The sequence below is a fragment of the Rhinopithecus roxellana genome, chromosome 22 (genome assembly GCF_007565055.1).
Source record: "Rhinopithecus roxellana isolate Shanxi Qingling chromosome 22, ASM756505v1, whole genome shotgun sequence".
NCBI classification, from domain to species: Eukaryota; Metazoa; Chordata; class Mammalia; order Primates; family Cercopithecidae; genus Rhinopithecus; species Rhinopithecus roxellana.
The window spans coordinates 13,063,027-13,081,452 of NC_044570.1; the positions used below are offsets into that span (position 1 = coordinate 13,063,027).

Genomic DNA, 18,426 nt, shown 5'->3' on the forward strand with positions numbered 1-18,426 from the left:
CCCTCACTCTCAGCACCTCCTCAGCCTCCAGCCTCGGTGTCCATTCTGGAGGCACTTGAGGAGCCCTTCAGCTGGCCAGGGTACCGTGGGAGCCCCTCTCTGGGGTGGCTGAGGATGGCACCTCCTCCTTCTGCTTGCCCGGAGATGAGGAAGGATAGATGCGGGCCGGTAGCAGAGCTGCCCTTGCGGGTCAGTGTGAGTTCCAGCGGCTACGGGCTGGGCTGGCGCTGCACCAGGAGTGGCCAGCGGACGCCGCCAGCCCAGGGCAGTGAGGGGCTTAGTACCCAGGCCAGCAGCTGCACAGGTTGTTTCGGGTCTCCCAGCAGTGCCAGCCCGTCTGCGCTGTACTCAAATTCTCGCTAGGCCTTGGCTGCTTCCTGGCCAGGCAGGGCTTGGGACCTGCAGCCCAACATGTCTGAGCTCCCCTCCTGTGGTGGGCTCCAGCGCAGCCTGAGCCTCCTGAAGGGGCACCGCCCCCTGCTCGGTGGTACCAGGACCCATTCACAGCCCAAGGGCTGAGGAGTGCAGGTGTGGCTGCCGACTGGTAGGCAGCTCCGCCTGCATCCCCAGTGCAGGATCCACAGGGTGAAACCAGCTGGACTCCTGAACTGGATGGGGACTTGGAGAACTTTTATATCTAGCAGGAAGATCCTATGTGCACCAATCAGCACTCTGTATCTAGCTAACCTAGTGGGGACTTGGAGAAACTTTCCATCTAGCACTCTGTGTCTAGCTCAAGGATTGTAAATGCACCAATCAGCACTCTGTGTCTAGCTCAGGATTGTAAATACACCAATCAGCACTCTGAGTCTAGCTCAGGGTTTGTGAATACACCAATTGGTACTCTGTATCTAGCTAACCTAGTGGAGACTTGGAGGACTAGCACTCTGTGACTCTGTGTCTAGCTCAAGGATTGTAAATGGGCCAATCAGCACTCTGTGTCTAGCGCAAGGTTTGTAGATACACCAATCAGTACTCTGAGTCTCATTAACTCTGGGTCTAGCTAACTAGCATTCTGTGACTCTGTCTAGCTGAAGGATTGTAAATACACCAATCAACACTCAGTCAAAATGGACCAACCAGCTGTCTGTAAAATAGACCACTCATCAGGATGTGGGTTGGGGTCAGATAAGGGAATAAAAGCAAGCTGCCCCAGTCAGCCAGCAGCAATCTGCTGGGTTCACCTTCCACCCTGTGGAAGCTTTGTTCTTTCCCTCTTTGCAGTAAGTCTTGCTGCTCCTCGCCCTTTGGGTCCACGCTGCCTTTATGAACAGTAACACTCAACTGCAAAGGTCTGCAGCTTCACTCCTGAAGCCAATGAGGCCGCGAACCCACTGGAAAGAAGAAACAACTCCAGACGTGCTGCCTTTAAGAGCTGTAACACTCACCATGAATGTCTGCAGCTTCACTCCTGACAGCGAGACCATAAACCCACCAGAAGGTAGAAGCTCCAGACCCATCCGAACCTCTTAAGGAAGAAACTCTGGACACACCATATTTAAGAACTGTAACACTCACCGTGAGGGTTTCCAGCTTCATTCTTGAAGTCAGTGCGACCAAGAACCCAGCAATTTTGGACACAAACTCTTTCTTAAAAAGGCACACACAGGTGTATGTGTACTCTTCAGCGAGGAATTCTCTTTTGTGTTAGTGACTTCTATGCAAGGCATACTTTAGGTGCAAAGGCAAATAGACCAAAGCAAAATGATTGTAGATTCAGGGAAAGTGCTGCAATGTACTACAGAGCACTGTATACCTGTCTCTTCAACTATACAATAGGAGCAGTGGCAGGATTAGTATGAGGCAAATATTGTAGGCAACTGGAGTCTAACTGAAGTTTTATACCTTCCAAAAAAGTTTGTATAATAAACCAAAACTAAAATTTGTCAATTCTATAGCACAGATCAATAGCAGCTACTTATGCTTTATTAACCACAACTGTGGGATGCTGCCTTGCCAATAATTCTGAAACAGCTTAAAGAGCCATGATGAACAAATGGACCCTGTCCTCCAAATCTCAGGAGGAATTGTGCATTGATGGCTGCTTCTGCTTTATGGAGGTCCCGACAGAGGTGAATAGTCATTCTTTAATTCCGCAAACATAATGCAGTCTCTTTGTCCTTCTGCGCAACCGTCAGAAGATTTAAAAAGCCAGAACATTTTTTCCTTATTGTTCTTTATCTCTTAAGAAGTTAGACATTTGTGGGCAAAAATGTGGAAAACTAAATACACAAACACACACATGAATATAACACACACACACTTTTTATATATATAAAATGTGTGTGTGTGTGGAACAAACTGTGGTTTTATCGATATGCACCCCAAAACCATGCGGCTCAAATAAGACCCAATAAGAAGTCTAGTAAGACTAATTTACAGCACAGAAAAAGCTATATAATCATTAAACAAAATCTTATCAATTCATAGAATAGGAAAACCTTGTTTTCAAATTACAGCATTTTAAATTTAAATGCCCTTTTACGGCACCAGCATAATCATAAATCAGAGATTGAAATAGAGAAGTATGGTTTATTTTAAGAACTGAAAAAATTTATGTTCTGAAACATTTTTTAGACAGTCCAAATGGCAGTCTTACTAAATCATAATATTTAAAATTAAGCTTCATAATAAGCTAATAGAATAAACAAAAGAAGCACAAAATATATGAACAAATACTATTAATAGAAAGAGTAAAATTATTTTAAAACCTAAAAATGTCTATATATATATAATATATGTATTTCTTTATTACAAATATTTAAAAGCAGCCTTGATCTGGGGGAAGAACAAAATATTAGCAAACCGAAGAAAGAGTAGTCAACACTATTAAGTTAGGAAATGATAGAAAAAAAGTAAAGTAATGAGAATGCAGCCTAAAATGCTGTGGGACACTATGAAGCAGCCATATTACACGTACTGGAAGTTGAAAGAATGAGACAAAGAATCAGGAAGATTTATTTAGAACCAGTAGTGTTAAATAATATCAAGCTCAATAAACTCCAAGTAGGAGAAACTCAAAGAAAAAAATGCAAATTATATGATAATTAAACTCTTTAAGAAAAAGACAGAGAAAATCTTGAAAGCAGCAAGAGAAGTGGCTACTCATGTTCAAAGAACACTCAAAAATAATCATCGGATATCTGAAAACTCAGAGGACAGGAAGCAATAGACTAACATATTCCAAATGCTGTAAGAAAAAAACATTTGAACAGAAATCTTATGTTTAAAAGGTTGCCCATCATGAGTGAAGGAAAAATTAAAACATTTTCAGATAAAAGCTGGGTCATTTTCCCAGTAGACTACCTTTTGAAAAATGACCTATGGGGTACTTCATGGGAAAATGAACAGACACTAAGGAGCAGTATGAATGAATATATATTAAGATAAATAAATGAGCAATTATAGAACATAAAAAATTACAATGTACAGTTCCACAATTTATTTCCCCTGTAATTTAAAACACTAGTATAGGTAATACTAGAACTTTGAAAGGCAAAGGCATGCAGATCACGCATTCAGGAGAGCCAGACAATCCAGGCTAATATAATGAAAACGTGTTTCTACTAAAACTACATAAAATTAGCTGGGTATGGTGATGGGCACATGTAATCTCAGCTACTCGGGAGCCTGAGGCAGGAGAATCACATGAATCCTGGAGGTGGAGGTTGCAGTGAGGTAGAATGCGGAACTGTGCCACTGGACTCCTGCCCAGTGATAGAGCAAAACTCTGTTTTAAAAAAGAAAATAAAAGGAAAAGAAAAAAAGAAGAAAAAGGTCGGGCGCGGTGGCTCACACCTGTAATCCCAGCACTTTGGGAGGTCAAGGCGGATGGATGACGAGGTCCATAGATCAAGACCATCCTGATTAACATGGTGAAGCAAGATACAAAAAATTAGCTGGCGGTGGTGGCAGACGCCCGGTAGTCCCAGCGACTCCGGAGGCTGAGACAGGAGAATGGCATGAACCCAGGAGGCGGAGCTTGCAGTGAGCCAAGATTGTGCCACTGCACTCTAGCCTGGGAGACAGAGCAAGACTCCCTCTCAAAGGAAAAAAGTATTTAGTATTGGAAAGGTTAGGAGAAACGGGATGATACCTGGGAACCAGAGCAGCACAAGTGAAAATGGTATATATGACTTTAAAAAACAACAGACTGAAAAACAGAAAAGAAAGAAAAATGACATGGACCAGAAAAAGCAGAAATTTTTCAAACAATGCAAGAAGAGGGCTTTCTAGATCTACCAACCCGAAGTTTTCTAAGAATGCTCCTATAATTCTAGTTACTGGCAAGCACCACAAATGCAAAAGCAGCCAGTTATGTGCTGCCAGCCAGAAAGTCAGCAGAAACCTAGTGTCATCTCTCTCCAACCCAAAGCATATGGAGCTAGTAAATCCAACTATCAAGAAGGACATTTGCCCTCACAGCCCCTTTAACAAGAAGAAAACAGTAAGTGGCATTCAGGAACTCAAGAAACTGGACCCTATTGAGACGGATCAGCAGGATGTAGTGGTCTTCAAGGAGGCAGAAGGGAAACTCATCAGAGTTTTATCAGACCCCAGGACAGGACAGTGTGGAATAGAGAAAAAGACCCAGATTCACCCACTGTTTTCTCAGATGTCTGGCTCAGACTGAGAGCCAGACCTCCATGACTTCCATGACTGCAGACTCAGGTACCAAAACAGGTATAGTGGTGTTAATGGGTCCATTAGCAGCCAACGGAACAAGAGACATGCATACATTAGTTCCAAGAGTGAAAGGTGGGCAGAGAAATGTTACAGAGTCCAGCCATTTATCAAGAGGATATACTTCACCATAAGGCTAACAGAAAGTGCCAGTACAAACAGAGACATTGTAGTGAAGAAAGAGGACGGATTCACCCAGATATTGCTATCAACTTGATCAAAAGAAAATAAATGCTCTGAATACAGAAGCAATTAAGAAATGGTGAATGCTCTGAATATGGCTGTTGTGGATGACAGCAATCTTATGATGTTCAGTGCAGCGGGAAGTGTCTTTTGCTGTGGTTGTTATTTTGGTACATTGTGAAGGACTTAAGGAATGACAGAAACAGAAGAAGCCTTGAAATGTTGGACACCATCAAGAACTTCGTGAATATTTTCTTTTTTTTTTTTCTTTTTTCTTTTTTCTTTTTTTTTTTTTTTTATTATACACTAAGTTCTAGGGTACATGTGCATAACGTGCAGGTTTGTTACATATGTATATTTGTGCCATGTTGGTGTGCTGCACCCATCAACTCGTCAGCACCCATCAATTCATCATTTATATCATGTATAACTCCCCAATGCAATCCCTCACCCCTCCCCATGATAGGTCCCAGTGTGTGATGTTCCCCTTCCCGAGTCCAACTGATCTCATTGTTCAGTTCCCACCTATGAGTGAGAACATGCGGTGTTTGGTTTTCTGTTCTTGTGATAGTTTGCTAAGAATGATGGTTTCCAGCTGCATCCATGTCCCTACAAAGGGCGCAAACTCATCCTTTTTTATGGCTGCATAGTGTTCCATGGTGTATATGTGCCATAATTTAAAAAGCCTTTGTTTTACCAGTCAGTGGCACATCCCTTGGAATAGGTGTATTCACACTGCCTCTTTTTGCTTTTATGTGACATAAGGAGAAGGCTTAGTTTCAAATCCCTTACATGACTTTTGGGCAGAATTCAGATGGCTGCTCTATGGTTACATTTCCCAAGCAGATTGGTGAAGCGTCTGCCAATGACATGTTAATTGCTGGGTGAAAGCTGACAGGATAGGAGGCATGTGTCACAGGTCTGGTCTCTAAAGTTTCTTTGCAAGTTTCACCCCATAGGTTATGATGCAAATGAAGGACTCTGCCTCATGTAATCGAGTTGTGGAGAACCAAAATATAAAAGCAGACTGGTGAACAATAAACTGTTTTAGGATAATCTAAGTTCTATCTATATCTTCTACTATTTATAACACCAGAATCTCTGTGGATGATGGCACATTTGTACAATGTCATAGAGGGCATGGGAGCTGGGAGAGGCCAGGCAATGGGAACAGTCACTTCGGGGCCATTATTGGAAAAATGGCTTCCCAGGTCTCAGAAACCTGAGGGATGCCTGAGTCTGCATCTGTGATGGGGCAGCTGCCACTGCTCCTGAATAAGTGTGGCTCCTGTTCACTAAACTTGGGGGTGAGTGTGCTTTCTGAGTTTTCTCAGTTTCCAGCAGTTTCACAGAGTGCACAGCCCAGGCTTCACCTCCCTCATTGCACCTGGTATCTTTGAAGCAACCTCTCTAAATGGGCTGCTGCTGCCATTACTTGCAGCACCTGTGTCATTTTGGAATGATGCAGAGTGAACCCTAGAGTCCCTATCCTCAAATAATGCCTTTGTGTTTTCACTGACAAACCCCAGCATGTAGCTCTGAATAATCATTATCATATTGAAAGACAACATTTGGAGATTGCAAAGATTTTTGGAGTTCTATGGCAGAAAGCAGACATATGTCAAACAACTTTTACAACCTTACAGCTACGAAAAAGAGACCCCTAGTACTAAAGTGTTCAAATGTTCAACTCTAAGAAATAAAACAATATATTCCTGTATTAGAAACCTTTATTTTAAAAGAAGAAAGTACAGATTGAACTTGGGTAATATAAAAATTTCAAATGTACTCTAAAGTGAACCTTGATTCCATGTCTAAAGTGGAAAACTGTACAGAAAATCCCTTAACACAATCTTTATTTCATCTACAAAATACACAAAATTACCTTCATGAAAATGTGAGAGAAAAAACAATGAGGAATCTAGAAGTGGTTCTTGATTAACATTTTTATACACAGGAACAGCCTGAAAACCTAGGCTGCAGACACTGATTTAAAAAAACTTGAACTGGGCGGCGGAGCAAGATGGCCGAATAGGAACAGCTCCAGTCTCCAACTCCCAGTGCGAGCGACACAGAAGACCGGTGATTTCTGCATTTTCAACTGAGGTACTGGGGTCATCTCACTAGGGAGTGCCGGACAATCGGTGCTGGTCAGCTGCTGCAGCCTGACCAGCGAGAGCTGAAGCAGGGCGAGGCATCGCCTCACCTCAAAGTGCAAGGAGGAAGGGAATCCGTTTTCCTAGCCAGGGGAACTGAGACACACAACACCTGGAAAAGCGGGTAACTCCCACCCCAATACGGCGCTTTAAGCATACAGGCACACCAGGAGAATATACCCCACACCTGGCCGGGAGGGTCCCACGCCCACAGAGCCTCCCTCACTGCTACACAGCAGTCTGCCGCGATCTATCCGCAAGGCAGCAGCGAGGCTGGGGGAGGGGCGCCCGCCATTGCTGAGGCTAAAGTAGGTAAACAAAGCCGCTGGGAAGCTCGAACTGGGTGGAGCTCACAGCAGCTCAAGGAAGCCTGCCTGTCTCTGTAGTCTCCACCTCTTGGGACAGCACACAGCTGAAGACCAACAGGGGAAGCAGCGGGGGCTGGTGCAGACACGAACGACTCAGTCTGACAGCTTTGGGGAGAGCAGTGGATCTCCCAACAGGGAGGTTGAGATCTGAGAACGGACAGACTGCCTGCTCAGGTGGGTCCCTGACCCCTGAGTAGCCTAGCTGGGAGACATCCCCCACTAGGGGCAGTCTGAAACCCCACACCTCACAGGGTGGAGTACACCCTGAGAGGAAACTTCCAAAGGAAGAATCAGACAGGTACACTTGCTGTTCAGCAATATTCTATCTTCGGCAACCTCTGCTGCTGATACAAAGGCAAACAGGGTCTGGAGTGGACCTCAAGCAATCTCCAACAGACCTATAGCTGAGGGCCCTGACTGTCAGAAGGAAAATTATCAAACAGGAAGGACACCTATACCAAAACCCCGTCAGTACATCACCATCATCAAAGACCAGAGACAGATAAAACCACAAAGATGGGGAAGAAGCAGGGCAGAAAAGCTGGAAATTCAAAAAATAAGAGCACATCTCCCCCTGCAAAGGAGCGCAGCCCATCTCCAGCAATGGATCAAAGCTGGTCAGAGAATGACTTTGACGAGAGGAGAGAAGAAGGCTTCAGTCCATCAAACTTATCAGAGCTAAAGGAGGAATTACGTACCCAGCGCAAAGAAACTAAAAATCTTGAAAAAAGAGTGGAAGAATTGACAGCTAGACTAATTAATGCAGAGAAGATCATAAACGAAATGACAGAGATGAAAACCATGACACGAGAAATACGTGACAAATGCACAAGCTTCAGTAACTGACTCGATCAACTGGAAGAAAGAGTATCAGCGATTGAAGATCAAATGAATGAAATGAAGCAAGAAGAGAAACCAAAAGAAAAAAGAAGAAAAAGAAATGAACAAAGCCTGCAAGAAGTATGGGATTACGTAAAAAGACCAAATCTACATCTGATTGGGGTGCCTGAAAGTGAGGGGGAAAATGGAACCAAGTTGGAAAACACTCTTCAGGATATCATGCAGGAGAACTTCCCCAACCTAGTAGGGTAGGCCAACATTCAAATTCAGGAAATACAGAGAACGCCACAAAGATACTCCTCCAGAAGAGCAACTCCAAGACACATAATTGCCAGATTCACCAAAGTTGAAATGAAGGAAAAAATCTTAAGGGCAGCCAGAGAGAAAGGTCGGGTTACCCACAAAGGGAAGCCCATCAGACTAACAGCAGATCTCTCGGCAGAAACTTTACAAGCCAGAAGAGAGTGGGGGCCAATATTCAACATTCTTAAAGAAAAGAATTTTCAACCCAGAATTTCATATCAAGCCAAACTAAGTTTCATAAGTGAAGGAGAAATAAAATTCTTTACAGATAAGCAAATGCTTAGAGATTTTGTCACCACCAGGCCGGGCCTACAAGAGATCCTGAAGGAAGCATGAAACATGGAAAGGAACAACCGGTACCAGCCATTGCAAAAACATGCCAAAATGTAAAGACCATCGAGGCTAGGAAGAAACTGCATCAACTAACGAGCAAAATAACCAGTTAATATCATAATGGCAGGATCAAATTCACACATAACAATACTAACCTTAAATGTTAATGGACTAAATGCTCCAATTAAAAGACACAGACTGGCAAACTGGATAAAGAGTCAAGACCCATCAGTCTGCTGTATTCAGGAGACCCATCTCACATGCAGAGACATACATAGGCTCAAAATAAAGGGATGGAGGAAGATCTACCAAACAAATGGAGAACAAAAAAAAGCAGGGGTTGCAATCCTTGTTTCTGATAAAACAGACTTTAAACCATCAAAGATCAAAAGAGACAAAGAAGGCCATTACATAATGGTAAAGGGATCAATTCAACAGGAAGAGCTAACTCTCCTAAATATATATGCAACCAATACACCCATATTCATAAAGCAAGTCCTTAGAGACTTACAAAGAGACTTAGACTCCCATACAATAATAATGGGAGACTTCAACACTCCGCTGTCAACATTAGACAGATCAACAAGACAGAAAGTGAACAAGGATATCCAGGAATTGAACCCATCTCTGCACCAAGTGGACCTAATAGACATCTATAGAACTCTCCACCCCAAATCAACAGAATATACATTCTTCTCAGCACCACATCACACTTATTCCAAAACTGACCACATAATTGGAAGTAAAGCTCTCCTCAGCAAATGTAAAAGAACAGAAATTATAACAAACTGTCTCTCAGACCACAGTGCAATCAAACTAGAGCTCAGGACTAAGAAACTCAATCAAAACCGCTCAACTACATGGAAACTGAACAACCTGCTCCTGAATGACTACTGGGTACATAACGAAATGAAAGCGGAAATATAGAAGTTCTTTGAAACCAATGAGAACAAAGATACAACATACCAGAATCTCTGGGACACATTTAAAGCAGTGTGTAGAGGGAAATTTATAGCACTAAATGCCCACAAGAGAAAGCAGGAAAGATCTAAAATTGACACTCTAACATCACAATTAAAAGAACTAGAGAGGCAAGAGCAAACACATTCAAAAGCCAGCAGAAGGCAAGAAATAACTAAGATCAGAGCCGAACTGAAGGAGATAGAGACACAAAAAACCCTGCAAAAAATCAATGAATCCAGGAGTTGTTTTTTTGAAAAGATCAACAAAATTGACAGACCACTAGCAAGGCTAATAAAGAAGAAAAGAGAGAGGAATCAAATAGATGCAATAAAAAATGATAAAGAGGATATCACCACTGACCCCACAGAAATACAAACTACCATCAGAGAATCCTATAGACACGTCTATGCAAATCAACTAGAAAATCTAGAAGAAATGGACAATTTCCTGGACACTTATACTCTCCCAAGACGAAACCAGGAAGAAGTTGAATCCCTGAATAGACCAATAGCAGGCTCTGAAATTGAGGCAACTATTAATAGCCTACCCACCAAAAAAAGTCCAGGACCAGATGGATTCACAGCTGAATTCTACCAGAGGTACAAGGAGGAGCTGGTACCATTCCTTCTGAAACTATTCCAATCAATAGAAAAAGAGGGAATCCTCCCGAACTCATTTTATGAGGCCAACATCATCCTGATACCAAAGCCTGGCAGAGACACAACAAAAAAAGAGAATTTTAGACCAATATCCCTGATGAACATCGATGCAAAAATTCTCAATACAATACTGGCAAACCGGATTCAGCAGCACATCAAAAAGCTTATCCACCATGATCAAGTGGGCTTCATCTCTGGGATGCAAGGCTGGTTCAACATTCGCAAATCAATAAACGTAATCCAGCATATAAACAGAACCAAAGACAAGAACCACATGATTGTCTCAATAGATGCAGAAAGGGCTTCTGACAAAATTCAACAGCCTTCATGCTACAAACGCTCAATAAATTCGGTATTAATGGGACGTATCTCAAAATAATAAGAGCTATTTATGACAAACCCACAGCTAATATCATTCTGAATGGGCAAAAACTGGAAAAATTCCCTTTGAAAACTGGCACAAGACAGGGATGCCCTCTCTCACCACTCCTATTCAACATAGTGTTGGAAGTTCTGGCTAGGGCAATCAGGCAAGAGAAAGAAATCAAGGGTATCCAGTTAGGAAAAGAAGAAGTCAAATTGTCCCTGTTTGCAGATGACATGATTGTATATTTAGAAAACCCCATCGTCTCAGCCCAAAACCTCCTTAAACTGATAAGCAACTTCAGCAAAGTCTCGGGATACAAAATTAATGTGCAAAAATCAGAAGCATTCTTTTACACCAGTAACAGACAAGCAGAGAGCCAAATCAGGAATGAACTTCCATTCACAATTGCTTCAAAGAGAATAAAATACCTAGGAATCCAACTTACAAGGGATGTCAAGGACCTCTTCAAGGAGAACTACAAACCACTGCACAGTGAAATCAAAGAGGACACAAACAAATGGAAGAACATACCATGCTTATGGATAGGAAGAACCAATATCGTGAAAACGGCCATACTGCCCAAGGTTATTTATAGATTCAATGCCACCCCCATCAAGCTACCAATGAGTTTCTTCACAGAATTGGAAAAAACTGCTTTAAAGTTCATATGGAACCAAAAAAGAGCCTGCATTGCCAAGACAATCCTAAATCAAAAGGACAAAGCTTGAGGCGTCACGCTACCTGACTTCAAACTCTACTACAAGGCTACAGTAACCAAAACAGCATGGTACTGGTACCAAAACAGAGATATAGACCAATGGAACAGAACAGAGTCCTCAGAAATAATACCGCACATCTACAGCCATCTGATCTTTGACAAACCTGAGAGAAACAAGAAATGGGGAAAGGATTCCCTATTTAATAAATGGTGCTGGGAAAATTGGCTAGCCATAAGTAGAAAGCTGAAACTGGATCCTTTCCTTACCCCTTATACGAAGATTAATTCAAGATGGATTAGAGACTTAAATGTTAGACCTAATACCATAAAAACCCTTGAAGAAAATCTAGGTAGTACCATTCAGGACATAAGCATGGGCAAGGACTTCATGTCTAAAACACCAAAAGCAACGGCAGCAAAAGCCAAAATTGACAAATGGGATCTAATTAAACTAAAGAGCTTTTGCACAGCAAAGGAAACTACCATCAGAGTGAACAGGCAACCTACAGAATGGGAGAAAATTTTTGAAACCTACTCATCTGACAAAGGGCTAATATCCAGAATCTACAAAGAACTCAAACAAATATACGAGAAAAAAACAAACAACCCCATCAAAAAGTGGGGAAAGGATATGAACAGACATTTCTCAAAAGAAGATATTCATACAGCCAACAGACACATGAAAAAATGCTCATCATCACTCGCCATCAGAGAAATACAAATCAAAACCACAATGAGATACCATCTCACACCAGTTAGAATGGCAATCATTAAGAAGTCAGGAAACAACAGGTGTTGGAGAGGATGTGTAGAAATAGCAACACTTTTACACTGTTGGTGGGATTGTAAACTAGTTCAACCATTATGGAAAACAGTATGGCAATTCCTCAAGGATCTAGAACTAGATGTACCATATGACCCAGCCATCCCACTACTGGGTATATACCCAAAGGATTATAAATTATTCTACTACAAAGACACATGCACACGTATGTTTATTGCGGCACTATTCACAATAGCAAAGACTTGGAATCAACCCAAATGTCCATCTGTGACAGACTGGATTAAGATAATGTGGCACATATACACCATGGAAGACTATGCAGCCATAAAAAAGGATGAGTTTGCGTCCTTTGTAGGGACATGGATGCAGCTGGAAACCATCATTCTTAGCAAACTATCAGAAGAACAGAAAACCAAACACCGCATGTTCTCACTCATAGGTGGGAACTGAACAATGAGATCACTTGGACTCGGGAAGGGGAACATCATGCATTGGGGCCTATTATGGGGAGGGGGGAGAAGGGAGGGATTGCATTGGGGAGTTATACATGATATAAATGATGAATTGATGGGTGCTGACGAGTTGATGGGTGCAGCCACCAATATGGCATAAGTATACATATGTAACAAACCTGCACGTTATGCACATGTATCCTAGAACTTAAAGTATAATAAAAAAAAAAAAAAAAACTTGAACAGGAGGATATCCTAAAGGTGTAACCACAGTAACACTAATAAGAAAACAAAGTAGAACATGAAAATGCTTTTGCCATTTTTTCCTAAAACATAATCATACCTACAGAGAAAAGAGAACAAGGCCAACAGAATAAGTGCCTCTGTGTTTCACATAATCAGCAGACTTCAAGAAAATACACACTCCTCCCATTGTGGGCATGATACACAGTAGGCTCCAGTGGGCTCTGATGAAATATTTTTCTTTTATTTTGGACATGCTTTGAATGCAAGAAAAGCATTTATAAATTATCCCTTCTGCTTTACTCCAACTCAGCGATCCAGACAAAGCTTTTTCTTTACTCTCTCATCTTTCCTAGTCCAGGTTCTGAACCTAGCTGAAGTAGTGCTTTCTTCAAGGCAGCTCACAGATGCCTTGGAACATTTCAGTCTTTCCAGTTCATAAAAAGTAATGACCAAGGTTTATAGTTGGAAACCCTCGCAAATCCCCTCTTTACTGTGGAGAGTTTTCTTCTTTTGCTTATTAACCTTTTCTTCCTACTTGAAATTTGCATCATCCAACCTCCTTAATTATTGTGGTCGTGAGACAATACTTCAGCCTTTGATTGATCCTAGGCCAAGGTCTCAGGTCAAGCTGTCATGTTAGCTCCTTCTTGGTCCAGGGCCAAGTTGCAATGCTGAACTTAATAGCTTCTATAAATCATCACTTCATTTCCAGATTAATCTAAGTCCAAGGTTCAGGACCAAACTAAAAAATGCTTACTCCACGACCACTAAGCACATTTCTTTACTTCTCTGTCTTTAGAAACCATAAGCCTCAGTCTCAGAGTAGGTAAACCACTGGTATTCCACCTCCACAGTGAAGACATTTGTACTTTGATTTATAAAAGTTTTGCTTCAAACGATTTCCATCCATCTCCTTAATTTTCTTGGCTATGAGACAAAGAGCTCTGTGTGCCTCTCAATTAGAGATTGCTTCATTGTGGTGAACTAATGAGACTGCAACGAGTGAAGTCTAGGAATTGAAATCTGGGATGCATCAGCCTTACGAGACCAACTGACAATCTGGCCCCATACTGTGATACGTACCCTTGGGGGCAATCAAACACATAGTGGTCACCAACACAGTCTGGAAAGATTCAAGGTAGCTTTAATTTTGAGGATTTTCAAGGGAAACAAGGGAATCAGCTAGTCATGCAAAAGGGACACTCAAAAATAACCAGTAGATTTCTTATCTGAATAACCACTGAATAACCAGTGGATTTCTTATCCGACAACTAAGACAGTAGAAAGCTGTAAAGAAATATATTCCAAGTGAAGTCAGAAAAAAATCTGTCAAACTTAAATATTATGATCAAGCAAATTGTTCATCAAATGTGAAGGACAAATTATGACATTCCAGATAAAAATGGACACCTTTCACCAGTAGACTTCCCTTTAATAAATGTTTTGTGGAGTACTTCAGGGTAGAATGAACACACACTCAAAAGTATTATGAATAAGGAAAGATTAAGGTAAAGACAAATGCATGAAAAATATAAATGATAAAAAATTAACAATATGCACCTCCATAATTTGTTCTCAACATAAGTTAAAACAATAATATATTTAATAAAAAAACCACTAATTTATGTTTTTTCCATGCAATGCATAATTTTGAGAACATAGTAAGTGAAATAATGGAGTTAAGTTACACAGTAATAAGGATTTTTATGTTACTGAATGTAAGCTTGTGTAACATTAAAAATGGTATAAATTATAATGTTCAATATAATCATCATCGCAACCACAATTAAACAAAGAAACACAAAAGAGCATCAGGCAGGAAGAAAGCTTTCTGTACTACACCAGACAGTAGGAGCTGTGGACTTAGCTATTCTTTTGGGAGGCTACTGAGCTAGCTCTCATGCACCATGAGACAAAGCCCAAGCTGTCCCACCAGAGACTAAAGGTTGAGAGCCTAAATAACATAGCACAGCTGCTATTTCACATAATTTTCATAAACAAGTGGTGATGGAGTAGAAGAGGCTCATCCATACGCAGAACCTGGTGAATCACTGGAAGCTACGTGGAGACACAACTGAAACAAAGATGGCACAGCAACTGCTCCAATCTTGAGTCTTTCCTCATATCTTGTCAGGAGTTTGAGGTTGAAACTATTGTTGACAAAAGACAAGACAAAAATGAGAACATAATCTATTTGTTTCATGGAAAGTTTGTGACAAACAGGATGACACTTGGGAGCCAGAGCAGCACCTCATGAGCTGTGAAAAATGTATAAATGATTTTAATAGACGACAGATAGAAAAACAGAAAAAACTGGCATGTACCAGAACAAGTAGAATGTTTTCAAACAATACCAGAAGAAGAACCTCCAGATCTACCAACGTGAACTATTCTAAGAGCTCTCCTAGAACACTAGTGACTGTCAAACACCACAGATCCAAAACCAGCGTGTTATTTGCTGCCAGTAAGAACGTCAAGAGAAAGGCAGATTCACTTCTCTCTCACACAAAGAATATAGATCTAGCAAATTCAACTGTCAAGACACTTGTTTGCAAGAAGAAAACTGAGTGGCTTTCAGGTACTTGAGAAAGTGGACCCTATTACGGTAGATCAACAGGACATGGCGGACTTCAAGGTGACAGAAGGAAAACGTGTCAGGGATCCTTTGTCAGGTCCCAGTGCAGAACATATTGGAATAGAGAACAGGACCCTGATAGACCCACTAATGTCTCAGATATCTGGCTCAGTTACTGCTTCCATGGACACAACCTCAGCTACCCAAAAACTATAGTGATATTAATAGACCCATTAGCAGCCATTGCAACAACAGACATACATACATCAGTTCCAAGGGTGAAAGGTAGTGCAACAAATGTTACGGATGACGACAGAGAGCAATCTTTTTTCAAGAAGACGTACTTTTCCATCAAGCTAACAGAAAGTGCCAGCACATACAGAGACATTGTAGTGAAGAAAGAGGATGAATTCACCCAGATATTGCTATCAACTAGATCGACAGACAAAAAACACACTGAATACAAAAGCAATTAAAGAAAGGCTTAATGCTCTGCATAGGGCTGCTGCAGATGACAGCAAACTTGTGCAGTTCAGTGCAGCTGGAAGTGTCTTTTGTTGTGGTCTTGATTTGGGGTACTTTGTGAAACATTTAAGGAATGACAGAAAGTGAGCAAGGCTTGAAATGGTGGACACTTTCAACAACGTTATGAATACTTTTATTCAATTTAAAAGGCCTATTTTTATGTCAGTCAATGACCCTGCCGTTGGACTAGGTGAATCCATATTGCCCTTTTGTGATCTTGTGTGGACTAAAGAAAAGGATTTATTCCAAACCTCTAATACGAGTTTTGGGCAGTCCAGATGGCTGTTCTACTGTTACATTTCTGAAAATGATGGGTGACGCATCTGCCAATGAAATGTTAATGACTGGGCCAAAAGTGACAGCACTGGAGGCGTGTGCCAAAAGCCTGGTCTCTCAGGTGTTTTTGACTGGAACTTTCTCCCAAGAGGTTATGAATCAAATTAAGGAACTTGCATCATATAACCTAGCTGTGCTGGAAGAATGTAAGGCCCTTGTTCACTGTGAAATTAAGAAGGAGTTGCAACAGGCCAATGAAGAGAGTGTGAGGTGCTGAGGAAGATCTCTGTCTCAACCCAAGGGATAAAATCCATGTTAAAGTAGGTTGAATATAAGATTGATGAGTTTTCGTTGTCAGTCAATCTGCACAGGACACAAGAACTAAGCTAAACGAAATACTTCATGAGTTGCCAGATGCCCTACTCCATCTTCATACTGCAAAACATTTTCATGCATAGTGAAATCTTGGAAAGAGAATTGGAAATGTCCAAGGTATGTATTTAAATTATCATGGCATTTTAAAGCACTGTATCTTTAAAATAATTAATAAAACATTTTTTGCCCAAGTGTGATTATTTTATGTACATGTAAGTCCAAATATAGAGCAGACTGGTGGATACTAGACTCCAGTATATTAAAAAGGGCTCATGGTATTACTAAACACGCTTTAGAATCCAAGCCAAGTTTCTGTAAATTCTCATTTTAGCCTCTGGTCCCAGTCCAATGTCCCAGGCCATGCTTTTACTTTAAGTCTTACGTGGCTCAGGGCCAAATTCCTGAGCCAAGCTGAGTCATGACTTCAGCTGTTAATAGTTCCAGGTGCAAAGTCCCAGAAAAGATGAGTAGTGCTTTCTTGAAGACGAGTTAGCACATTTTCCTTCTTCTGAATCTATAAAAATATAAGACTCTTCCTCAAGGTGGGCAACTGACTCTACTCTGCCAGAAGATAACTTTTTAAAACCTTTTGCATTCCTACTTTTTAATTTTCTTGAGATTAAAAAAAAAATCTGTTTGACACCTCAAAAAGAGAGACTGATACATTGTAGTGCATTGGGGGACTCAATGTTTGTTTTCAGTTCATGGACTTGGAGAGGATTTAATTAAAAAGGTCAGTGGGGCAGAGCACAGTGGCTCATGCCTATAATTGCAGTATTTTGGGAGAACAATGCAGGTAGATCATGAGGAGATCATCTTGGCTAACATGGTGAAATTCCATATCTACTAAAAATACAAAAAAATTACCCAGTGTGGTGGTGGACATCTGTAGTCCCAGCTACTCGGTAGGCTAAGGCAGAATGGCATAACACCAAGATCGTGCCACTGTACTCCAGCCTAAGCGACCGACCTTAAAAAAAAAGAAAAAAAAAGGTGAGTAGGGTGCACTTCCAAACTATTAGCATTCATAGCTGTAGTTTGTCCTGTATTTATATTAATATCTACAGCTTGTCCTAAGTTTTTTTTTTTTTTTTTTCCCCTCAAGAAAAACAAAGCTCTGGGCCAGTGTCAGATAAAACCCAATAGATTGACTGCCATCCTTACAACTTTTAGGGGAAAGGGATGCTACACATTGGTAGTCTCCTTTCACGCTCCACTGTTGAAAAGCTTGCCTCTGTCCCATTTTCTTTAACAGAGGATCTAGCCATAACATGAGACTGAAAGGATATCTAAGTTAAGTGAAGTTTTCTGGTCAAGACCACCACGGTGTTATGTGAAGACCTCAAAACTAACTCCAGTTTTTGATAGTCCTTCAGAGTGTTGCCACCAAAAATTCCAGACTTTTCTGTTTTAATCTTTCTTTTTTTCAGTCATTGTGTGACTACTGAGCCTCCAATTTCTTCTTTGCATGCAATTTTGCAACATGGAGAAATAATCTTACTTGTAAAAGTCAGTAGTTTGAATGTAATTAAAAGAGTTACTATTTTGTGATTTTTTTTTCAAAGCAGTAAGAATTCAAACTCGTAATCTAAAAACTTTTACTTACTAAGGGTCTTTTTG

At 41.0% G+C, this 18,426-nt stretch overlaps 1 pseudogene; it reads left to right on the forward strand.

Moving 5' to 3' along the window:
- Window positions 1-144: 144 nt before the first annotated feature.
- LOC104682794 lies at window positions 145-16,821 on the forward strand (annotated as a pseudogene).
- The last annotated feature ends 1,605 nt before the right edge of the window (window positions 16,822-18,426 follow it).